Source organism: Elephas maximus, chromosome 3, assembly GCF_024166365.1.
Source record: "Elephas maximus indicus isolate mEleMax1 chromosome 3, mEleMax1 primary haplotype, whole genome shotgun sequence".
Lineage (NCBI taxonomy): Eukaryota > Metazoa > Chordata > Mammalia > Proboscidea > Elephantidae > Elephas > Elephas maximus.
In genome coordinates, this window is record NC_064821.1 from 170,672,180 (window position 1) to 170,697,966 (window position 25,787).

At 47.4% G+C, this 25,787-nt stretch overlaps 2 protein-coding genes across 2 annotated transcripts in view; one reads left to right on the forward strand and one right to left on the reverse strand.

Moving 5' to 3' along the window:
- The window catches only part of KCNA2 (potassium voltage-gated channel subfamily A member 2), a 73,294-nt gene extending 63,275 nt beyond the window's left edge, over positions 1–10,019 (forward strand). The window contains exon 5 of the transcript XR_007516753.1: positions 9,971–10,019. The gene's annotated coding sequence lies outside the window, so the exon portion shown is untranslated. The remainder of the gene's footprint in view (positions 1–9,970) is intronic.
- Positions 1–25,787, reverse strand: part of RBM15 (RNA binding motif protein 15) — a 1,133,685-nt gene that overhangs the window by 843,314 nt on the left and 264,584 nt on the right. The gene's annotated exons all lie outside the window — the stretch shown is intronic.

A 25,787-nucleotide genomic window follows, 5' to 3' on the forward strand; every position in this document is an offset into this window, starting at 1 on the left:
ACAGTATTTCTCCAAGAGAGCACTCCTGGCCGTTGGAGTGGAGTAATTCTTGATTGTTCTGGGTGATTCTTCATCACAGGAGACTTGGCCTGACCTGCCCCTCCCCAGTCTTGTTACAACCAGAACACCCCTATGCATTTCCAGTTGTCCCAAAGGTGCAGGACTGCCCCATAAGAACCCCTGGCAGAGGCTCCCCAGGGCAGGGATTGGGTCTCTTCTCTTTCTAGACTGACTCCCACTGCCCACAGCACCTATACTGAACTCAGCAAGCAGGGTGCACAGAGGATGTACACCAACCTACCAACTCGGCTGACCAACCCATCTGTCCCACCCAGGGGACTGTTGGACAAACTTTCTCTGACTGCTAGACAGGTGGACTGGCTAATTGGTTGCCCATTTCACTAGCTATCAGCTGACCCATGTGACTGTCCAACTGTCTGCTTTCTTGACTGACAGAAAAAAGTAAGGCCCTTTCTGGAACAAGGACTCCTGACACCTGATACAGAGCCGTGCCCAGCCATGCTCTCTGGGGTGACAGACCCCTGCATCCTCTTACAGGTGGTTCTCACTTCCCCTGATTCCTTTTCTTGGGGGAATTTTCTGCCAACCCCCTTGAGGAACAGGGACCACTGCCCCTGGCACCAAGCCCCCAAGATTTCTCCAGTCAAGCCCACTCCCTTCCCAGCCCATCTCCTCTGCTGACTCAGCGCCCTGCAGTGCCTCAGCACTGCCCGCCTTTATAGTGACCTCAGGGATGTGTCAGAATGAGTAATGGCCCCCCAGCACCTTCCCTGGGAACACACTACCTGCAGGTGGAAAGAGGCAAGGGCAGCGCTTCCCCAAGCCTCACCTGGACAAGCCAGGAGGTACCTTATCAGACTCCCCCACCCAGATTCACTTGGCTTCTGTGGGACGTAAAAGCCCTCTCCTGTCCTCCTTCCTCTTGAATGCCTCCCCTCAACCTTCTAATCCCGGCCTCCTTCCACTCTGGGTAACAGCCATACGTCAACCCGTATCTTCATCCATCTAGCGATCTACCTATCAGCCTGTCCAACCGACCATCCATCAAACCATGTATTCACTCAATATTCATTCATTCAGTATTCAGTACTTACTATGCAATGATGATGCCACACTTGGCCACTGTCAGTTAGTCTCACCCAACTAGTCCCTCGTTAAAAATACTTTAAGTAGGTTTTTCAAACTGTATCCCTAAGGGTCCAGTTCTTTCACTCATCGCACACATGTTTATTAAGCACTTACTAACTGACTGCTAACCTAAACGTTGGCAGCTCAAACCCACCCAGCAGCACTGCAGAAGAAAGGCTTGGCAGTAGGCTTCCATTAAGTTTACAGCCAAGAAAACCCTATGGAGCAGTTTTACTCTCAAATACATGAGGGCAACATGAGTCAAAATCAACTCAACAGCAATGGGTTTGGTTTGGTTTTTTACATGCCAGGCAGTGAGAGCAGTGGTAGTTCATTGGTAGAATCCTCACTTTCCATGAAAGAGACCGGGGTTCAATTCCCAGCACCTCAAGCACAGCCACCACCCATCTGTCAGTGAAGGCTTGCATTTTGCTGTGATGCTGAACAAGATTCAGTGGGACTTCCAAACTGCAATGGACTAGGAAAAAAGGCCTGGCGATCTACTTCTGAAAATCAGCCAGTGAAAATCCTATGTGCATGGGGCTGTGCGTGGGGTCAGTGGGGTCATCATAAGCCGAGGGCTGACTTGACAGCAGCTAACAACAACGGCAATGTGCCAGGCACCCTACTAGATGCTGTGGATAGAAAGAAAAGGATTTGGCACCTGCTCGACAAGAGCTTACAAATCAGTGGGAAGATAAATAGGTTTTAAAAAGCCATTGAAAAACAGTGTAGTCCACTTTAGGATCGTGGTCAGCACTAAGTGCCAGTGCAGAATGGAAGAACAGCGACAGCTAGCACCGGTGTAGGTCTCAGCATGTGCCTGGCCCTGTTCTGAGCACCACACATACACTAACTCATTTAATCAGAGAGAGGGGAAAGTAATAGCTGAGCAGGACCCAGACAAGAAGAAGGGGGAGGGGGGAAATCCAGACAGAGAAAACCATCTGCAAAGGCAAGGGGGTCACAGTGGTTGCAGAACACAAAACCAATGAGACAGTGGTGAGAGATGAGGCTGAGGATGAGGACAGAGGCCTCTCTTTCCCCAAGCATTCATTGCGTTGGGGCTCAGAGGCTCACCACTGTGCAACATAGACAGAGCCCTAACCTCACGGAGCTTATCGTCTAGTCATAGCAGTCGGTGCATATCGGAATCTACTGACAGCGGTTTGATAAAGCCCCTGGATGGGTCTGAAATGTACCCTTCACCTGAGCTGAGAATTGTTATATTATTGTATTAAACCTCACTCCTACCTCTAACGCTCTGTAAGGGGGTGTATTAGAGAAAGGGGCCAAATCATCATGCCCTGGAAGGAAGTGAGGGGCTAGTTGGTCTTAGAGCCTGGGCAGGGCATCAGACACCACTTGAGGGGCTTCCTGTCTCCATGGTGATGGGCCCAGATGTCCCCTTTAGGAGGAAGGAGCTCATTCCACAGCTGCTCAGACTTGCTGGCCACTGGCAGCTCACTACTAGTCCTCTCCAGGCATTGACCTCTGCAGAAGAAAACTGCCTTTCCTAAGGTTACACCCCAGGGGCAGCCCACATCCAATGACTGGTTGATAAGGGGATATAAAGGTTTTTGCTCCCAAGCTTCAAATAGGAACATCTTAGAAGGGGCATCCCGCTTCCAGAGCTCCCACGGGATCAACTACATCATAGCTCAACTGTCCTTATGCCCCATCCTGCTCCCTTCATTCCCCCAAAAGTGCGGATGCCAAGTGCCCTCCCCAGTGAGCCTCCTGCCTGCAAATCTCTGTCTCAGAGTCTGTTTCCCTAGGAAACTGACCTATGATAATGGGTCATACTGAGCTGGGCCTTAAAAATGTTCTGCCTTGAGTCCATTTGTCTAAACTCTGGTCCAGACCTGACAGCCCTGCTGAGGAAACCTGCTCACCATTCCTGACACATCATTCATTCTTTCAGCATCTGTGTATGCCAGGAACTACCACCCAGTCTTTCTTACCTTAAAATGATCATGAACTTGATTGTCCCAGCCTGAAGCCCTACCATCACCACCACCCACCACTACCCTTTTCTCCGTACCCGTTTCCTTAAAACACAGACACACGCACACAAACAAAAACCTGTTTCCTCCCCTACGAAGCCTTCCTAGGGTACTTTCTCCTGGGTTCATGACTTTATTCCCTCCAGAGTCCTGCAGTACTTGAACTTCAAGCTGCTGTTGGTTTGGAAACTTTTATGTGTTTATAGATGAATATTTAAAATCACGCTATGGTTTCTTTGATGTCTATATTTATGCATTTCTCTGCCCTCAGGAATGTGTGGTGTGCTTCTCCAATAAAGTGAGGGGTCGATTCCCTCAAGGTCAGGGAGCCTGTCTCCTTCATGTGTGTCTCAACCGCCCCTTTTCCTAGGCAACCATTTGGCTGCCCATAGTGGTGGCCAGTGCAAAGAGTCTGACAGCAGCCTGATAAGGCAACAGGAACTATGGCAGCCTTCTGCTAGCCCTTTATTCCCATCAAAGGCCTGTGTTCATGATCTCGCTAGAACCCTGGGAGGCAGGCGAGACAGCTCTTATCTCCATTTTATGAATGAGGATCCTAAGACCAGAGAGGTAAAGCAACTTGCCCAAGGACACCCAGCCAGCATGTGGCGGAGCCTGGAGCAGAACCCAGGCGTCCCGACCCCCAGCCCAGGGCTCTCCCTGCCACACCCTGCAGGAAGGGGAAAGCCCTCTGCTGGGGAGACCAGCAGTGTGTGGGAGCTCAGGAATCTGGTCTGCAGCTGAGCAAAGTGCTCCCGGTAGGCGAGATGGTCTGCACCCACCCAACCAGGGGGCTGGGAGATACCGACAGGCACTTGCGGGGCACCCCAACTGCCAGCATTTTCCCAGATGGCCACGTACAAAGAGCTCTTTCAGCAGACACAGTCACCAAGAAGGTCTGGGAAGATGCCACCACGGGAGAAACCTGCAGAGTCCTCTAAGGACACAGCCAGAGGCTGGCCCTTCCGCAGGGAACAAGAATGTGACCAAACACACAGGGCTTCATTGCAGCACCTCAGCAAAGGCTCCTGTCCCTCCTGACGGCTCCCAGGCCCTGGGGCAGGCACTGAGGGGTACCAAGGGCTCACAGGGGCTACAGAGTCATTGGAAGTGAGACCCCTGAACCTGACTGAGCTAGAAAAAGGGGCGGGAGAATGCTCCATCAGGACTGACATGGATTGAAATATGTCCCCCCAAAAATGTGTGTATCAGTTTGGCTAGGCCATGATTCCCGGCATTGTGTGATCTTCCTATATGTTGTAAATCCTGCCTCTATGGTGTTAATGAGGGAGGATGGGCGGCAGTTGTGTCAGTGAGGGAGGACTTGATCTACAAGATTGGATTGTGTCTTGAGGCAGCCTCTTGAGATATAAAAGAAAGCGAACAGAGAGACAGATGGACCTCATACCACCAAGAAAGCAGTGCTGGGAGCAGGGCACATCCTTTGGACCCGAGGTCCCTGAGTGAAGAAGCTTCTAGTCCAGGGGAAAATTGATGAGAAGGCTGACAGAGAGAAAGCCTTGCCCTGGAGCTGACATCCTGAATTTGGATTTACAGCCTACTTTATTGTGAAGAAATAAATTTCTCTTTGTTAAAGCCATCCACTTGTGGTATTTTTGTTATAGCAGCACTAGATGACTAAGGCAAGGACCGTGCTCTGGCATGAGGTCAAGAGCAGGTCAGCAATTGACATTCACTGTGGAAGGGACCCAAGAGTGGCCTCTGAGAATCCACAGTCCCTTCCTACTGCATGAGCAACACCTAAGCTCTGGGGCCAGCCCAGACCTGGGCTTAGAGAGGCCTCCACTTTGCCCTTGAGGACTTTATATGGGACCAGAAGGACACTAGGGTTAATAATAATCATCGTTAACAATGACCCTGTGCCAGGCTCTGCCCCCAAACACTTTACGTACAGTAACTCGTTAGGCCTCACAGCAACTCCATGAGGTAGGCACTATTACTATTCCCTTGTACAGGTGAGGGGACTGGGGGACAGAGAGGTGAAATCACTTGTCCCAGGTCACCCGCTAGAAGGAATAGGGCAGAGCTCAAATCCAAGCAGTCTGGCACCAGAGTGTGCAGTTTTAGCCTCCATGCCGCATCACCTCTTCTAGGATTCTGGGGTAATGTCCTAAAATCCCTAAGGCCGCAGCTTACATGAAGGGCCTCTCCACCCTCCCTACCCCCCACATACACACACCCTTTGGCAATAGGATTCAGATGGCAATGCCCATCACGGTGTCCCAGGCACAGAAGCCCCTTCTGGGTGCCATCTGGTCAGGGTTGGTCCCCAGCAGCCACACCATGACTCAGAGAGGAAAATCACAGACCACCTACTGCAGAGCCGCATGGTGCAGGAGCCACGGGCAGGCAGGGCCCCAGAGCTTAGCTGCCCTAAGGACAGTGCGCAGCCCCTGGCTCTCCTCCCCGGTCCCGCAGCAGCCCCCAGCCATTGGTATGGGGTCTTTCTTGTTTAAATGACATGAAACATGGCATTCTCCAGAAGCCCAGATTTCTGAGTACTGCAGGAATGCACTCGGCGAGAAAGCGGGGGTGGCCACGCGCTGGGTTCTGAGCAGAAGGATGTGCCACATTTTTGCCCATGCAGTGACCTCTGCTGGTCCGGCTGGCTCTGTGCAGCTAGGATGGCACCTCCAATGCCCAGACATCCCGCATCTGCCCCCACCTCTCCTTCCAGGTGCTGTGGTTTCAGGGAGGACACCGACTCTGGAGCAGCCTCCTCAGACCTGTCTGCCAGTCCTGAGAGCATAAGCACGTGGCGCGCACACGCGCGTGCTCACACACACACACACACATTTATCTTTGAAGGGCAGCAGAAAAGTAGAACCACAGAGAGGGATAAAGATACCCAAGCTTCCTGGAAGCCTCTCTGAGCATCAGTTTACTGATCTCTACTTGGTCTCACTTACTTTGGACATGTTATCAGGAGAGACCAGTCCCTGGAAAAGGACATCATGCTTGGTAAAGTAGAGGGTCAGGGAAAAAAGAGGAAGACCCTCAACAAGATGGATTGACACAGTGGCTGCTGCAAGGGGCTCAAACGTAGCAACGATTGTGAGGATGGCCAGGCAACCTTTCATTCTGTTGTACGTGGGGTCGCTATGAATCAAAACTGACTTGATGGCACATAACAACAACACAATGGGAGGAATAATTCAATAGTTCCTAGGCCCCAGGATTATTGTAAGGGCTGAATGTGGTGATGTTTGTTAAGGTTCAGGCTAATAGGAGGTGGTCTTGGTTCTATGTCCCTACCACCACAAGACCAATTGCTGGAAGAGGACTTCACATTTGGTAAAGTAGTTGTTGCTACTGTTGTTAGGTGCTGTCAAGTTGGTTCCGACTCATAGAGACCCTACGTGCAACAGAACAAAACGCTGCCTGATCCTGTGCCATCCTCACAATCATTGCTATGTTTGAGCCCACTGTTGTAGCCACTGTGTCGATTCTTCTCTTTGTGCGTCTTCTTCTTTTTCACTGACCCCCTACTTTACTAAGCATGATGTCCTTCTTCAAAGACTGGTCCCTCCTGATAATGTATCCAAAGTATTGGAAACAAAATCTCACCATCCTTGCTTCTAAGGAGCATTCTGGCTGTACTTCTTCCAAGACAGGTTTGTTGGTTCTTCTGGCAGTCCATGACATTCAATACTCTTTGCCAACACCATAATTCAAATGCATCAATTCTTTGGTAGGAGGCCATCAAAAAGAAGAGAAACCTTCAATAAGATGGATTGACACAATAACTGTAACAATGGACTTAATCATACCAATGACCATGAAGATGGCACAGGACTAGGCATTTCCTTCTGTTCCCATGGTCTTCCTTGGTAACATAGGGTGGCCATGAGTTGGAGCCGACTTGCTGGCAACTCACAACAACAACAGCCCCCACCTGGGCCCAAGCAGAAGTGTGACTCACTCCTGCTGGAATACTGACCAGGTTACACAGGATTTCAGGCCCTGAGGCTCCTTCACAGCTCTGTCCCCTAACCATAAGGGTGCCCAAGACAGTGCCTCAGGTAGGCCCTGTGAAGAAAGGCCTCCCTAGGCAGAGACTAACCCACTCTCTATGTGAATTTGGGCAAATTAAACCCCCTCTCCGGGCTTCACTCTCCCCATACGTTAAATGTGGGACATGGACATGATTTGTGGTTCCCAGATAGCAGACCATCAGCATCCAATCCGAAAAACCCTTGAATAATCTAAATTCTTAACACCCACCTCCAGAGAGTCTGATTCAGGCCTGAGAATATGCATTTTAACACCCTCCCCAGTTTACTCTGGTATACAGCTAGATTTAAGAACCACTAGTTTAGATGTTCGTAGTCTTTTTCAGTAACCTCAGACTAGTTAAAGAAAGGGCCTGGAATAATCCCTGAGCCTTAATCTCGGCCTGGAGTGGGCCTCCCTCATCTCAGAAGGTAGCTCGAAGAGGCTTCTCCCTGTCTTTGTTTCTCCTTGAGCTCTTTGGGAAATGACCCATGGTTAGCAGGCAGTCTTGGTTGCCCTCATTTCTCCCTGCTCTGCACTCAAACTCTTAGCCACACCAACCTCCTCAGCACTTCCCAAGTCCCTCTCCACCGGTAGCCCCTGATCATACAGTCCCCTCTGCCCAGAACCCTCCCCTCCACCCCAGTCCCTTTCACCTACCTGCTCCTTCTTGCCTTTCAGATGCCCTCCAACTTCACTCCTTTGAGGCAGAGCAGCCCCCACACTAGGCCAGGGCCTCTCTTCTCTCCGCAGAACCTTCTCTCAGACTCCTGAACTTCGCCCTTGAAACACGCATCACAGTGTGAAATTACGTAGACATCTGTAAGATTATTTAAGAAGGCCTAGTGGTGCAGTGGTTAAGTGCTCAGCTGTTAGCCTCAGAGTTGGTGGTTGGAACCCACCAGCTACTCCATGGGAGAAAGATGTGGCAGCCTGCTTTCTTAAAGATCACAGCCTTGGAAACCCTATGGCACTGTTCTACCCTGCCCTGCAGGGTCACTATGAGTCAGAATGAACTCGACAGCAATGGGTTAAGACTATCTGGCCAGATTCTGTCTTCCTGACTAGACTATAAACTTCAAAAGGTCAACAACCCTCTTTTTCTTGCTCATCATTTAGCCCTAGCACCCCCAGCGATGCCCAGCACAAAGCAGATGCTCAATACATCATCGCTGACTGAAAGAATAAACAGATTCTTGTCTTTCCAAACAAGGATGGTGTTGACTTTTAAACTCCACCCTCAGAGCTTTAGGCAAGCAGGGCTCCTCTTCAGAACAACTCTGTCCTGTGAAACCAGAGAATGCCAGTCCGAGACGAGAACTAAAGATTGTTCAGAGAAGAAAGCCAAGTCCTCAGACATTTCTTCGATTATTAACAGATTATTTGCAGACAGGGTTGTGTATCCTCTGGCCGCCAGGTGCTGTGCTTGGTGTCTTGGATCCAGAGTAACTGGGGCACCGGCCCTGCCCTCACAGAGCTCCCATCTGGTAGATTTTCCCAAAGTTTTCCTCCCTTCTCACCCTCCCCTGACCCAGTTCTCCATCTGTCCTCTGAAGCACGAAACACAAGGCAAATGTGACAGTCCAGCAGGACACCACGGGGCTCTGTCCCTACCTGGGGCTGACCTAGGGACCTCCAGAAGCTGTGGTCTGGAAGGGCAGAGAGATGTCCAGTCAGTGCTGGCCAGAGGCTGAATGGAAGTTTTCTTGATGATTCTTTTTGTCCCTCTGCCAAAGGAATAAGCTTCATGGAGAGTTTCCAATGTATAGTGGATATTTAGCAACAACTGCCTCAGTTTCCCTGGAGTGACTTTCTCTCTCAGAAGTAGGACTTTACTGGGGAGTGACAAGGGGAGAGGTTCAAGTTCCATCTCAGAAGAAGGTACAAATTCTTCAGAATGCCCCTCAGCACCCACTTTTGGTGCCTCTTTGTTCCTCTCTGAGAGGAGTCCGCGCTCACTGGGTAGGGCAGGACCTCCAGAAGCCTTCCAACCTGAGGTCAGGAGGTCAGCACTGACCAGGAGATGGGGGGGGGTGGAGCTCAGCCTCTGGGTAGGGTTAAAGAGAGATTCTGAGGCTGGAAGGCTGGCAGGGCCCAGCTCTCCAGAGGGATGTATGGGAAGGAGTTGAGGATGCAGAAGTGAGAAGGGTGTCCAGACATCCCCCAACAATGAACTCTCCAACTGTGTACACTGACCCCAGCCAGGCACCACGGCACAAGTTTCTGGGTCTACTGGTGTCTTTGCCTTACTCCCTCAGATGCCTCCCCCCATGAAAGATGTCCCACATCAGAGAAGCCTCCTGTTAAGGAAATCCCTGGCAGGCACTGAAGACTAGAACCAGAGAATGTGACACCAGAGAATAGCCACAGGTTCCTTCCTCTGAGGCCTCAGGCAACTTGTCTCAACAAGGTGGGGTGGGGATAGCAGCAAATGGGGAGAGAAAATTCTTTCAAGGAGACAGCTGCTCTTTAATTTCTTAAATACAGTCTCTCTTTTCTTTCTTCCTCCTCTTCCCTCCCTCTCTTTCCTCTCTGCTCCCTCCCTCCCACTCTTCCCTCTCCCTTCTCTCCTCTCTCCTCCCTCCCCCTTCCCCCTTCTAGTTCTCTTACCTCTTCCTCTCTCCCAGATTTCCCTTCCAGCACAGACAGTCTTTATACAACTAAAGTAGGACAAGAATGTTTTCCAAGGCATCGAAATATCTCTGCTAAGGAAATTTACTGACAGGAATAAACTCAGCTTAATTTCTTAGAAAATAAAGAAGTATATAGTAGAAATTGATGTTGTTCCTCCTCTCCTCCAGGATCTCCTCCCGAGGTGACTCTCTAACTAACCTGTCAGGCACGTCAGGCAGTGGGGGCCTGGATGGTGATGGCCACATCCAAGCCTGCAGACTCCCATCTGGCTCCTGTCCTGAGTTCTGCTTGACAGGTGAGTTTAGGGACAGGAAAGAAAGTAACACCCACTTCCATCTCCCTCAAGTAGTCCTTCTCCCCACACTCCAGAGCTTCAGTTGACCTGCATGGGCCCTTACCGCACCCCGGAATAGTCACTGCAAAGTCTCACTGTGCAGGCAGGGGCCAGCTGGGAGAGGTCCAGTCCTCAGGGATAAGGAAGTCTCTGTATCCTTGTGGACTGGAAGACCAGAAGTGGCCCAGAAAGGGCCAGTTTTGCCCAATGAGAGCAAAGAGAGTGGTTAGGGTAGTGATACTCAACTTTTTCTAGGTCACTTGGGAAATCTGATGAAAATTATAAAACCTCTTCACCAAAAAATATACATATGCACAAAGAAATAAAATTATATACATATCTCAGTGAGTCCCATTAACCCAGTTTAATAAACCCTGGACCAGAGGATAGTATTGCTCTTCAACGCAGATAAGATGGGACCCTGGCCTTTACCCCAAGCTTTAGAAGGCTCTGCTCTGTCCCTTCTCCAGCTGTATCCCTCCCCATGAGGTAAGGAATTCTTAGCAAGGAGATATTCATAACTGGAGCCCATACCCCCCTTCCAGAATACTCTCTAGGCAGCCAGGACCCTTGACTCCTTTCCCAAATAGACTTAAGCTCACTTCCTGGTCTTTATGGGCCCCTTCACTGGTCTGTCCTCCCAAGGACAGATGGTGTCATATGTGTGCTGATCCTTAGGCCCAAGTGGTAGCTGTTTGAAGGGGAGAGAGGAATATCCACAGATAAGCACATATGTGCACAAGAGTCTTATGGTAATACATTTCTTACAATACCCCTCAAAGACCCATGCCCTAATCCCTGGAGCCTGTGAATGTTACCTCACATGTCAAAAGAAACTTTGTAAATGTGATTAAATTAAGGATCTTGAGATGGGGAGATTATTCTGGATTATTGGGTGGGCCCAGTATAATTACAACGGTTCTTCTAAGTAAAAGAAGGGAGCAGGAGTGTTAGAGAGAAATTTGAAGATGCTATACTTTCGGACTTGAAGATAGAGGAAGGGGCTACAAGCCAAGGCATGGACGTGGCCCCTAGAAGTTAGAAGAACAAAGAAATACATTCTCTCCTAGAGCCTCCAGAAAGGAACCAGCCCCGCCAGCACCTTGATTTTAGCCCAGTGAGACCCTCGTCAGACTTCTGACCTCCAGAACTGTAACAGAATAAATTCGTGTTGTTTTAAGCCACTGAGTTTGTGATAACTTGTTACAGCAGCATTAGGAAGCTAATACAGATACTCAAAGTGCTGGACAGAGTGGAAATGGGGACAGAAGGGGAATGCATCACAGGCCAGGGACAGGGGACAGAACATACCACCCTGCTCTGACACAGAACTTCAAGGAGTCTAAGGATTTTGGCTTTGAATATGGCCTCCAGGCTGTTATGAAGATAAATGTGTCACGGTAAGAGGTGAACATATTTTATGTAACTGTTTCTTAGCTTGACTTAGAACTTACAACTTTTACATATTTGGACATATGGCTAGCGGGTCTTCATTTGCACTCCTGCCTCAGGCCCTGAAATTGCTAGCAACAGGCCACTTGGAGGAAGGCTTGGGACTCTCTTGTGACCATTTACTTTTAGACCACCACCTTCTGTTACAAAGCAAATGCCCATGGGAGGAGCTCTTTCCACTCTCTGTCAGTCATGACTGCCTGAATAGAATACAATGTCATAATCACATTAAACTCAAGAGTCAGGTAAAATGTGCCCTAAGCAAAATACATATACAATGGTCTTCATTACCACCTCTGGGATACCTGGTAAGAAGGCACAAATAGTAGTGTGTGATTGTATTTTTCTTGTGTTCATACAGCTAAGCCACTGATAGTTTTCCTGTTCTAACTTTGATATAGCTACAATATTTATAACTGGCATCAATTGAGGTAGCATTTTCTCAGACCAAGCATAATACAGTCCTCGTTCTGTACTGACACTCATGTATATTAAAAGTTAATGGTTCTTTCCATCTCTCCAGCAGCCATGATCACCTGCAAATCTTCATGCCTCCTGTTATGGGTTGAATTATGTCCTCCCAAAAGATATGTTAACGTTTTAACCCCTGCACTGGTAAATATGACCTCGTTTGGGGAAATAGAGTTTTTCTTTGCAGTGTTACCAGTTAAGTTGAACGAAATCGTACTTGAGTAGGGTGGGTCCTAGTCCTAATCCCTTCTGAGTGGTGATTTATAAAAGAGAAGGACAGACATAAAAACAGTCACACATGCATGGGAGAAGGAAGCTGCCACGTGATGACAGAGGCTGATGCATCTATACTGAGCAGCAGAGGAATGCCAAGAATTGCCTGCAGAAACCAGAAGCTAAGTGAGAGGCATGGAAGAGTCCCTCTCTTGAAGCTCTCAGGAGGAATCGACGTGGCTGAGACCCTGATCCAGAACTGTGAGAAAATAAATTTCTCTTCTCTAAAGCTACCCTCTTCGTGATATTTTGTTTTGGCAGCCTTAGGAAGCTAAGGTACCTTCTTACTTCCAGCCCTAATGCATATCACAGCCAAGTCCTGATGTCCCAGGCTCTCTATTTCATCTTCTTCCCTCTTGGTGGGGCTACTCTCTCCCAGGGCCCCACCCCAGTGCTTTCCAGGTTCTCCATGAGTTGCTGCTCTTTGCCCTCAAAATTTGTTAGCAAATATTTACTGAGCACTTTCTATATGCCAAATGGCTTTTACATACACTGTGTTTTCCAGTCTTTACAGCCAACCTGTGAAACAGGTCTTCTGTCCACTTAACAGGTGAGGACACAGGCTGGGGAGGTTGCTCTTTTACCACAGTTAATAAATTGCAGTCAGATTCCCACTTACAGCATGTGCCTTCTAGTCCAGTCATCTCTCCACTACTTTTTTATTAACTGACCAAAGACTGATAATGAAATTTCAGGCTATGACCTGCAAGGCAGGTAAAGCATTCTGGGGGTCAGAAAGGTCTTGGTGGCCTCTATCAGCTCCATGGATACCTAAGCATGGACCGACGAAAGCTTGCCTTTAGGGTCCCTGCCCAGGCTGTCTGGGAGAAGCAGACCCACAGGTGCTCCTGTTGGGTCCCAGGAGGGGTTACCAGATCTTACAAATAAAGATACAAATGCCCAGTTAAATTTGAATTTCAGATAAACAAGGAATCATTTTTCAGTATTAAAAAAAAAAAAAAAGTTGCCGTCTAATTGATTCTGACAGAGCAGAATCCTGCTCCATAGGGTTTCCAAGGAGCGCCTGGTAGATTCAAACTGCCAGCATTATGGTTAGCAGCCGTAGCTTGCCATAACTCTTAACCACTGTGCCACTGGGGCTCCTTTTCAGTGTAAGTATGTCTTAAATGGAAACCCTGGTGGCTTAGTGGTTAAGAGCTATGGCTGCTAACCAAAAGGTTGGCAGTTGAAATCCACCAGGCACTCCTTGGAAACCATATGGGGCAGTTCTATTCTGTCCTATAAGGTCACTATGAGTCAGAATCAACTCGATGGCAATGGGTATGGGTGGTAATGTCTTAAACATTGCAAACATTAAACGGGACTTACTTATACTAAAAAAAAAAAAAAAGTATTGATTGTTTACCTGGAGTTCAAATTTAACTGGGCATCCCATATTTTATCTGGCATCCCTAGCCCTGGCCACCCAGGTATAGGCTTCAGTGGGGCTGGTAGAGAGGGAGGGCAGATACAGTTACCCCCACACACCACAGGTGGGCAAAGAAGGCCATGAATAGCAGGGTTTGACCTGAGTAGCCAGGGAGAGGGAACCGGAAGCCCTCTCATGCTAAGCCTCCCTTTTCTCTCCTGGTTCCACTCCCCTTTGTGCCTCAGGTCACCTCCTGCCCCTCTCTCTGCCTTTCCCCCCACCCCGTACCCCCAACTCTTCCCCCATTTCCCACCAAGCTGCCCTAGCCAAGCGACACTCCTGGTTCTCTGATTCCAGCACACATGCACACTCCAGGTCAGCCTGGTATGGAAAGGTGGCTGGGGCAGGAAGGCAGCCAGGTCCTACCTAAGGCCTGTGCAGGTTCCCTCCAGCACTGGGAAATGCCTGGATGACAAACCCGCTCACCAGAGCCACCATTCTTGTCTCTCAGAGGCAAAGGGCTGTTCTTGTTGGTAAAAAGATATGGATCAGAAGCCAGGGCAGGCAGGATCTCGCACTCTCCCCACCCATCACTGAACTCTGGAAAAATGGGGGAAACACAGGACGCTTCTTATTTCTCACAGGAAACTGTGGGCCAGAAAAAGCAAGCGTTCTTCTTCTTTTAATGAATCTTTACATTGAAGAGGGTCCAGTTAATTATCCCACTGGCTTAAGCATCATGTCAACACATGGTTGAGAAAGATCAGGAAGAATTGCTGAAGGGACGAGTGCAAATAGTGAAAGACTAAGGGCAAGGGGGTAACCCAAGCCCCCAGGCTGGGTGACTAGAGGAAATGGCGTAAGTATGTGGTCATCAGCTGGGCTGGGCCAGAAGCTGATACATTCTGAATATAAATCAAGGCCAGGAGCTGATTCCATCTTGCTTGGAGATACTACTTTTCTCCCTGGCTTTATGGAAATGACAAATATATATGTGTGTGTATATATATATCACCTGGCTATGGTAAGAATCCCATGTAATAAAACCAAACCAAACTCATTGCCATTGAGTCAATTCCAACTCATAGTGACCCTATAGGACAGAGTAGAACTGCCCCATAGGGTTTCCAAGGCTGTAATCTTTACAGAAGCAAGCTGCCACATCTTTCTCCCACAGAGCAGCTGGTGGGTTCAAATCTCCAGCCACCCTTGCACTACCAGATCTCCTTTTCCATGTAATAATGGGGGTGAAATTAGTGGGATGCAGATGTTATCATCTGAGGCAGTCTCTGGGGAGGCATGCAGGGGTGACACAGGAGCAGCAACTCAACTTGACATCAGTGTTGGCTCACAGTGGGAATACTTCATGGTCCAGAACAGAAGTGTTGGTTACTAGGACCCGAAAACATACCCCCGTCTTAGTCATCTAGTGCTGCTTTAACAGAAATACCGCAAGTGGATGGCTTTAACAAAGAGAAGTCTATTTTCTCACAGTAAGGTAGGCTAAAAGTTCAGATTCATGGTGTCAACTCCAGGGGAAGGCTTTCTGTCTCTGTCGGCTCTGGAGGAAGGTCCTTACCATCAGTCTTCCCTAATTCTGGGAGCACCTCAGAGCAGGAACCTCAGGTCCGAAGGATGGGCTCTGCTCCCTGCTCTGCTTTCTTGGTGGTATGAAGTCCCCATCTCTGCTTGCTTCCCTTTCCTTTTATCTCTTGAGAGATAAAAGGTGGTGCAAGCCACACCCCAGGGAAACTCCCTTTACATTGAATCAGGGAAGTGACCTGGAAAGAGTGTTACAATCCTACCCTAATCCTCTTTAACATAAAATTACTATCACAAAATGGAGAACAACCACATAATACTGGGAATTATGGCCTAACCAAGTTAATACACATATTTTTGGGGGACACAATTCAATCCATGACACTCCCTTGCTTCCCTTCTTCTCTCCAGGGCCTGTGCACCCAGGAAAAGAACAGAGAAGCTTCTTAGCTTAAGCCATTCCTTTCTTTGCCCAATCTCTAACTGTCCCCTCCACACACGTCCTGAGCTCCCACATCAAGGCAGCAGAACCAAGGAGAGAGCCCACCCCTTGCCCCCTAGGAAGACACTTCTATTGGGAAACTCCAGACTACACACATCCAGCTTCAGAAAGGCTGAGAGCAGCGCAGCCTGGTTCCAGGGGGGCTTCAGGTACGCAGAGCACACAGATGGGAAAAGACCTCAGAGGTCAGCTCTTCTAGGCCCTTCGTTCCCCTTATGGGAAAGTGGAGGCCCAGAGAGGGAATGTGACTAGTTCAAGGCCGTACTAGAGGCATACGCAGATCACCTCATCCCTGATTGGTGCAGGCTCTGTCTGCTACATTACCCTGTCTCCTAATTTTTGGTAACCTTTTAGTAAATGCATGTTTCAGAGAAAAAAAAAATAAAGCCCCATAATCCTGACCCAATTCACTTTAACAACTAATAAACACACATTGTAAATAAAATAAACAAGTAAATAAATAAATAAGCAAGTACTTTTTAAAGAGTGCTTAAGATGTACTTAAGGCAGGTATTATAATAAAAATGATATTTGAAGAGTAACTGTAGTCTCGTAACTTACTTCACCTAAAGTATTCTCCCAAATAAAAAAGCCTTGAAATAAAGAGCGTTGATTTTGAAGTCAGGCAAATCTCTGCCACTTACCGACTACGTGACCTGAGGGAAGGTTCTCAACCTCTCTGAGCCTTGGTTTCCTCGTTCATAGATTAGGGAGAATAGCAGTACCTACCACATGGGCTTGTTGAGAGAATTAAAGGAAACAGTGCATAGAAAGTACTTAGCCCAGTGCCTTGCACACTGGAATCACACAGATCAGACTTGTGAGGGCAACAGGAGCCTCCCATCAATTGTTGTTATGAAACCACATGAGACAGGGCAGTCGCTGCCTGCCTGGCTCTGCAAGAAACCTCTTTCCTGGACCTCAGGCTTCTCAGTCCGGAGAATGACTGGCCAAGCCCAGGGAGCATGGTAGCATCCAGGCTCAGGGCCAAAAACCCAAGTACTACATACTGGCAGTGGAGCCAAGTGCTGAAGCACATGGGCTCAGACCCAACTGCCTGGAAACAAATCCCAGTTGTCACTACCAGTTGTGTGGCCTTAGGTAATTTACTTAACCTATCTGTGCCGCCGATCATGAGGATGACACAGACCTGAGCAGCGTTTTGTTCCGTTGTACGTGAGGTGGCCATGAGTCAGGAGCTAACTCAATGGCTGCTACCAACAGCTACCACACCTGTGCCTTAGTTTTCTCATCTATAAAAGAGGGTTCATAAGTTTCTTGTGAGGATTAAGTAAATTAGTGAATGTAATGACCTTGGACTGTATAAAGAAAAACATAGCATCAGGATTGGAGGAAGACTAATTAACAACCCGCGATATGTGGATGATACAACCTTGCTTGCTGAAAGTGAAAAGGAATTAAAGCACTTACTGATGAAGATCAAAGACCACAGCCTTCAGTATAGACTACATCTCAACATAAAGAAAACAAAAATCCTCATAACTGGACCAATAAGCAATATCATGATCAACGGAGAAAAGATTGAAGTTGTCAAGGATTTCATTTTACTTGGATCCACAATTGATGCCCACAGAAGCAGTAGTCAAGAAATCAAATGACACATTGCATTGCGCAAATCTGCTGTAAAAGACCTCTTTCAAGTGTTAAAAAGCAAAGATGTCACTTTAAAGACTAAGGAGCTCCTGACCCAAGCCATGGTGTTTTCAATTGCCTCATATGCACGTGAGAGGTGGGCAATGAATAAGGAAGACCAAAGAAGAATCGACGCCTTTGAATTATGGTGCTGGCAAAGAATATTGAAAATACCATGGACTGCCAAAAGAATAAACCTGTCGTGGAAGAAGTGCAGCCAGAATGCTCCTTAGAAGCCAGGATGACAAGACTTCATCTCACATACTTTTGATGTGTTATCAGGAGGGACCAGTCCCTGGAGAAGGACATCATGCTTGGTACAGTAGAGCGTCAGCAAAAAAGAGAAAGACCCTCAACGAGATGGATTGACATAGTGGCTGCAACAATGAGCTCAAACGTAGCGACGATTGTGAGGATGGCGCAGGACCAGGCTGTGTTTCATTCTGTTGTACGTGGGATCACCATGAGTCTGAACCAACTCGACAGCACCTAAGAACAATGATCTTAGAGCAGTGTCTGGCACATTTGTTCAATCAACAAATATTTACTGAATGCTACTTTGTGCTAGGCACCTGGGGCCTAGCAACAAAACAGACAAAAATGCCTTTCTCGTGGAGTGAAGGAAAAGGACAATAACCAGACAAAGGTGATAGTGATAAGTCCTAAAGAGATCAATAGAATAGGGAGAGAGGAATATGAAGTGTTGCATGGCCTGGGGTGAGGGCTGCAATAGGCAGCCAGGAAAGGCCTGATAGAAGTTACCCATGCAGACATCTGGAGGAAAAGCATTCCAAACAGAGGGGGAACAGCATGTACAAAGGCCTTGAGGTGAAAACATGCAGCTGTGTCTAAGGAAAAGCAAGGAGGCTGGTGTGGAACAGAATGAGCAAGAGAGCACACTGGGGAAGAGAAGTAATAGAAGCCAGATTACATAAGACTTTCTAGGTCATTGAAAGGACTTTGACTTGTACTCTGAGTGAGATGGGAGCCATATGAAGGCAGGGGAGACATGGTCTAAATTATGTTTTTATGGAGAAACTCTCACTGATGTTTAGAGAATACACTGTAGGGAATTAAGAGTGAATACAGGGAGACCAGTTAGGAAGCTACTAGAATAATCCAGGCAAAAGATTATAATGACTTTGACTAATGTGGAACCGTAGAGGTGGTGAGATAAGGTCATATCTAAATATACTTTGAAGGTTGTTATTGTTGTCATTGTTGTTAGCTGCTTTCCCATAAGCCCCCGACTCAAGGAAACCTCATGTACACCAGAACGAAAAGCTAGCTGCTCCTGTGTCAGCTCCATGATCGATTGCAGATCGGACCATTGTGACTTTTGGGAGCAGATCACAGGGCTTTCTTCCTTGTGCATCTTGATCAGGAAGCTTCACTGAAACCTGCTCGGCATCAACACAACGTGTAAGCCTCCACTGGCAGACAGGTGGTGGCTGCACATGGGCTGTATTGGCAGGGAATCAAACCCACGTTACCTGCATAGAAGGCTAAAGTTCTACCACTGAACCACCACTGCCCCTCTCAGTTTCAAGATAGAGCATACTATTTGCTATATATTTGATGTAGAATGTGACAGAATGAGGAGTCAAGGAGCCAAAGTTTTGGGTCTGGTCAACAGAAAAATGGAGTTGCCATTTACTGAGATTGGAAAGGTGCCAAGAGAAGCCAGTTTGATGAGGAATGTCAGATTTGAAATATCTATTAGACATCCAAGTGGAGACATGGGTAGGAAGTGAGATATACGAGCCTGGAGTTCAGGTGAGAAGTCTGGACCGAAGGTAGTTTTGGAGTCATCAGCATATAAAAGCATGAGACAGAATGAGATCACCAAAGGAACAAGGTTAGATAGGAAAGAAGAGGTCATGGGCTGAGCCCTGGGTAACTCCCACATTAAGAAGCCAGGAGGCCTGGGAGCAACCCTCAGAGAAGACAGAGAATGAGTAGCTAGCACAGTTAGCACAATCTAAGTATCACCTGCAATGGTGCAAATGGTTAACACACTTGGTTGCTAACCGAAAGGTTGAAGGCTCAAGCCCACCCAGAGGCATCTTGGAAGAAAGGCTTAGCAACCTATTCTGTAAAATCAGTCACTGAAAACCCTTTGGAGCACAGTTCTACTCTAACACACCATGAGTCGGAGTCGACTTGACTGCAACTGGTTGAAGTATTTGTAGCTATTATTGTTGCTGCCGATGCTGTTATTGGCTGCATCTATGCAGCACCAATCCTCAGGTCAGACTGATGTCATCTAAACATTACAGAGAGTGCCTGAAGGATTAGAAAGTTAGGTGGAAATGCCACCAGATGAATTTTGTCATCAGACCAGATTCCAGAGAAAGAGCAGAACTAAAGAAACACACAGTCGGCTGTGGACTGAGAAAAGCTGGTGCAAGAAGGAGAAAGGATCTTGCCAGAGGAAGGTGGAAACAGGAAGATATTTCCCATTTATAAAAGCAAAAAGAGAAGAAAGAAGGGGAAAAGTCATATCACCTCCACCCCCTGCAGCCACCCCCCTTCCACTCAACTGAGTGACAGAATAACAGGAGACAATGAGAAGGCAGAAGCATTTTTTATCTTCTGTCTTTATTTTAAAAGATCAACTAAATCATATAATTAGGGTGCCTTGCTTGATCGAATAATGAAAAGGCATACTTGATTACGGCAGGAAATAATTAAAAAGGGCTTTTAGAAGCTCTGTGTTTCATAACTAGCTGTCCCCTTTGACTTGCATCGTGAAAGCACTTAGGAAATTCTGACTGTTTGGCAAAGGCAAAGCAGTTGTGTTGAGATTCACAGAGGTTGGAATATATCCCTGAGGACTGCAATGGGGTGGATGTTGAGACATCCTTTACACTGAGTGCCCAGGTAACCCTCCAGGTACAAAGCCAACAAGCCTGTCTGCACCTGGCAAGAAGTGGAGCAAATCTTGAAACTATTCATGTGCAACCATCTGAAAGATGACAAGATGTGTCAAGATTTCTAACATATCCTTGAGGGAGAGCAGAAACTGCTAAGACCAAGTTCAATAACCTCAAAAGCCAAGGAGACAGGAGGGGGATTACAGGTAGCCCAGGGGCACCAGGAGCCCCGGTGGCACAGTGGTTTAGTTCTAGGCTGCTAACCCAAAAGTCAGTGTTTTGATCCCACCAGCCATTCCTCAGGAGAAAGATGTGACAATTTGCTTCTGTAAAGGCTACAGCCTTGGAAACCCTATGGAGCAGTTCTACTCTGTCCTATAGGGTTGCTATGAGTCGGAATCAACTGCCTCAACTTGACTGCACACAACAACAACCATTTATCAAGCACTCTCAAGCACTGAACTAAGCCCTTTAGGTAAATTATTTAATTCCAACAAAAACCCTGTGGGGTAGGTGCTATTTTTATCTCCCTTTCATAGAAGAATGTGCTTAGACCTAGAGGGGTCAGTTGACCTGCCCAAAGCTATTAAGCAATCCAACTGGACCATGAACTTGGGGCTGGGTCCACACTCATAATCCTATGCCATTGCCTCTCTTCCTGGGGTCTCCAGAAAATGACCCTTCTCTTCCCTCCCAGCCCTCCTCCACCACCTTCTTTATGACCACTCCTGATCACTGCAGGCCTCACTGCCAGTAAACCCTCAGCTTCCACCTACCTCGTGGTAAAGACACAATGCTAGGCACATGGTAGGTGCTCAATAAATACTTCCTGAATTAAATTACTGGTATTGACTTTGAATTGGGTTCCCCAACGTAGAGAGCAAGAAGCTTCAGACTCCATGAAGCGGGGATACAGGGAACCAAAGTCTTTGATGAGTCACAGACATACTGCAGGTGAGGCCCTTTTCCACATGGCTCTGAGAAACGCCCCTGAATAAACTCACAGGTTGCTCTTGGGCCATCACTGCCTCCTGTCATTGTCCAGTTTCTCCACCCAGCATTATAAGACAGATGCATTAACTGTGTGACAATCCTTATTCTGTCGCTGCTATTATGTCAATGCAGTGTCAAACAACAGGTCAAGTAAGTGGGAAAAAAAAATCATCCAGCCCCTCTGGTGCTATATAGACACCCAAATCTCATTTGTCTTGTGTTTTACCCTTTTCAACTCTTGTGTGATGTTCAGTAGACATAAACATGCAGGAATGCTTAGTCCCTTGCCTTCTTGTCCAGAAAATGAATGCTCACATCAAACCTAGGCATGCCTTCTAGTCACAAAAATTTTTGATGAAACAAAAAGAACTCTGGCAATTACTCAACTATAGGCTTTGCAACATTAACACAGCATATCAACAGACTATCACTATGCCGAGGCCATAGTTTCAAAGCTATAAATAGAGACACATGGTTGGACCAATGATTATTAAACTACTCCGATAACCAAGAGACACCCTGGCGATGTGGTCTAAATGGAAAATTATCAAAATTTCAGGGACGTTTCAATGACTTGTGAAAACCATGTGATAATATTTTTGAAACGTACCAGTATCAGAAAATCCAATATGTATTTGGTCTTAGTGTCAAAATACAGACTGTTCATGGAAGACATTTTGCCAAACCATCCTAGAGAGTACAGATGAAATTCTGTAACATTAAGACTATGAAAAATCTTCAAGCTCCAGGCCTATGACCTACTTATGGAGCAAATACTCTAATGCCCAAATCCTAGACACTCTAAATAATTTTAATGGCATCCCCATTCCGCAAAGCTGGTTCTTCTTTTCTAAAGCTGACTGGAGGCCAATGACAAAGCATCCAAGATCTCAGCACCATGGACAGAGCCCACACAATAAGGGAATAACGTCCATTTCCCAGCTCTGCGTCAAGAAATTGTTGTGAGTTCAAAATGAAACCACAGGATATTGGTGCTATGGGCAATCAACTAGCACAACATTTTCATTTTACAGATGAAGAATCTGAGTACAAATGAAATCAAATGACCCGCTCAACATCCCAAAGTCAGAGCATCAGCTTCAGGCTCAAGGTCAAGTAAATCTCAGCTCTGTGCTCTTGCCCTGTACCATATTAAGACCTGCCGTTGCATCATGATTATCACCTTGCTCCTCTACACAAAGCTTCTATGAACTATTAGGGCTCAATCAACATTAGTGCCAAGAGTGACTTGTTTGGGGGTGGGAGAAAAGTAGAAAATACAAAGGAAAGAGAAATCTTCATGGGTTCCCAGTCGGGAAAGCTTTTCTTATTGCCTTCTGAGAGTGCGACCAGTTAGAAAGAGAGTACAGGTAATGAAGCACAAGTAAGTGAATTGCTCCTGCCAACATCAGAGCTTGAGAGAATGAATGGCAGGAGGGAAGCCCCAGCCAGCCAAACCCAGGACTAAGGAACAGGGTTTAGAGGCCATTCCCCAACCCCAAACTCAGTTAATCTGAAGACTATGTTGAGACCCCAGCAGAAGTAACCAGCACCAGGTTCTTGGTGTTAAGCACAGACATGGCTCCTGTCATAGGCTGCGTTCTCCAGAGAAGCAAAACCAGTAAAGCATTTAAATATCTATAAAGAGAGATTTATATAAAGGAAATGGCTCACACAGTTGTAGGGGCTGGAGCATCCCAAATCCGTGAGTCAGGCTGGAGACTTCTGATTCACATAGCCACAGGGACTGACAAACCCAAGATCAGCAGGTCAGACAGCAGGGCTCTGGTTCACAGGCTGAGAAGACCAACGAATCCTAAAAGGTCAGCAGGCAAGACCACAGGTAAGCTGCTAGCTCATGTCCCAAGAACTGGAGGTCAAACCAACAGGAGCCAGCTGCAGGATCCAGAACGAGAAAAAGCCCATGAGCCTTGCCAGAATGTCCACTTATATTCGAGGCAGGCTACATGCCCAAGGAAACTTCCTTTCAACTGATTGGCTACTCACAGCAGCTTCTATCATGGAGGTGATCACATTATATCAGATCTCATCATGGAACTGATCACTCTGTCATACAACCGACAAACTACATCATAACTGCTAAACCACTGAAAATCATGGCTCAGCCAAGTTGACACACAACCCTAACAATCACAACTCCTGCTCTCAGGGATATACTTGGTCAGTGAGTCAGATCTCTGCTGAATCAGCCATACCACAGTGAGGGCAAATCTGTGGCTGTACCATATGTAGATCCTCCCATACGGAGGATTCAGGGGGCTGTGTGACTTTGGACAACTTATATAAACTCTCTGAGCCTGAGCGTTCTGTAAAGTGAAAATGTTGACTAGATGGTCTGGAAGGACCCTTTCTGAACCAACATCCTAGAACTGTCTTTCTAACTAATGAGCTTTGGAGGACTGGAAAGATACTGTTAGGAGTGATCTTCGTAGCTGTTTGTCAAGCTCAGTGATCCCTGCCCAAAACTCTTCCTACCAACCAGGGCAGTCAATCTCTTTGTCTCATCCAAGACTTGCAGATGCCTGGGAAACAACAATCTTAGCTGTAGAAGTGGCAAGAAAGGTGGATATTAATACAGAGGCCACATGAGGCCAGCTGGCTGGAGATCAGAAGACAGCTTTTACTCTGATGAGCTTGCCACCAAGGTTCTAGCCTCATCTTTGCAGACTGATAAACTCAAACTCTATCAGGAGTCCAGATTTGGTCATATTTGGGGATGCCAGTGCACACTAACCAAGTTCATATACAGATGGATCAATAAGACCTGAACGTCAGTTAAATCTCAATGAGAAATATAGCTGTCAAAGGAATCGGAAACTTAGGCTGATCACAATCTCTCCATGGTAGTCAAATTATAGAAACTTCGCGAAACTGGCCATGATGAGTTAGTTAAATGATTTCAGTGTTTAGTAGCATCGGATTAGCCTGCCACACCCATATCCACAATTGGTGTCACCTATCATCAGCAGGCAGGCTCCTCCCCACACCTGCCAGACAAGCTGCATTCAAACGGGAGTTAGATGGACTCTGCTGCCTTTACCTGATTTATTCCCGTCCTTCTGCTTCAGTGTCTGCCTAATTCCTCTTCTGATGGATACATTCTTTGTGTGTGTGCACAAACCCTCCACTCAATTGCCCTCAAATCTTTGTGGCCTCGTTAGCATTTTCTATCTCTTGTTTTGTTTTTCTCTGCTCTGATCCATCATACGTTGGTCATGTCATTTAACTATTACCTTCTTGGAAGGTTTGGGAATTAGAGAGGGGGCTCTGTATCAGTTAGATACTGCAGCATTACAGGCCACCCCAAACTCAGTTGCATAAGATCACAGTCATTTATGATTTCTCATGCATCTGTGGTAGCCGATCCTGGCTTACTCATGTGTCTGAGTGTCTGCTGGGAGTCAGCTGATCTAAGCTGAGCTCAGCTGAGGCAGCTCTGGTCTTCATGTCTCTCATCCTCCTTGGACTAGCAAGCTAGCTGAGGTATGTTCTTCTCATGACATTGTCAGCTGCACAAAACCAACCACACCTTTTAAGGCCTAGGCTTGGAACTGGCACACTTCCACCGTGTTCTATTGGCCAAAAAGTCACATGACTGAACCCAAAGTCAAGGACCAGGAGGAACTACAAAGCCACAAGACAAAGGACATGGGTACAGAGAGAGGTAAAGACAGAGGGCCAGTGACACAGTTGTCACAGACACCTTGCTGTTGTTCCCTACGTGTCTCCCACACTAAAAACTACCGCTAATATTAGGATACTTCATACTTTGGATATTGTCTCATTTGTTCCTCACAGCAACCTCCTAAATTAGGACTTGGTGTGGTTTTCCGTATTTCACAAATGAGGAAGTTGAAACTCTGGAGGATTTTGGTGAATTGGGATCTGTCCCCAGTTCCATGCTCTCTCCCCGGTGCTCCTCTGCTTCCTCCTGCCCCAGTAGAGCCTTGACACAGAATCCGGCTCCCACTGTGCCTCTCGAACACTGTGACTGACCCTCGTGTTCCTACACCAGATCCCAGACACCCTGTCTGCTTCAGTTCTGAGTCGGCAGCCCCTGGCTGACTGCTGAGGTCCTTGTCAGGTGCCTTCCCACCCTGTCCCCACCTCTGCTGTCCCCCTCCGGCCACGAGCAGCAGCCAGAATTCACATAGGCCCATCTACGATGATCAGCTCACATAGCCCCATCTGCAATGACCAGCACCCACCCTGCCTCGGTCACCATCCCAGATGATGTCCTGCAGCTGTAGGGGTCTCTCTGCCCACCCCTCTGGCTACTGCTTTTTCTCAGAGTGTCCAGGGCTGGAAGATCCTTGGCCTCCACACTGTGGATGAGGTGGTACAGAGTGCCAAGACTGCCCTAAGAGGCACAGAATTCAGAACTGGCTTCTGGAGTTGCACTTTCTGGGACTTCCTTCCTGCCCAGTCTGTTGCTGTGTGGACAGAATACAAACTCAAGGAGAGGAGCTATCAGGTGGTGGGGACTTGTGCTTAGAGA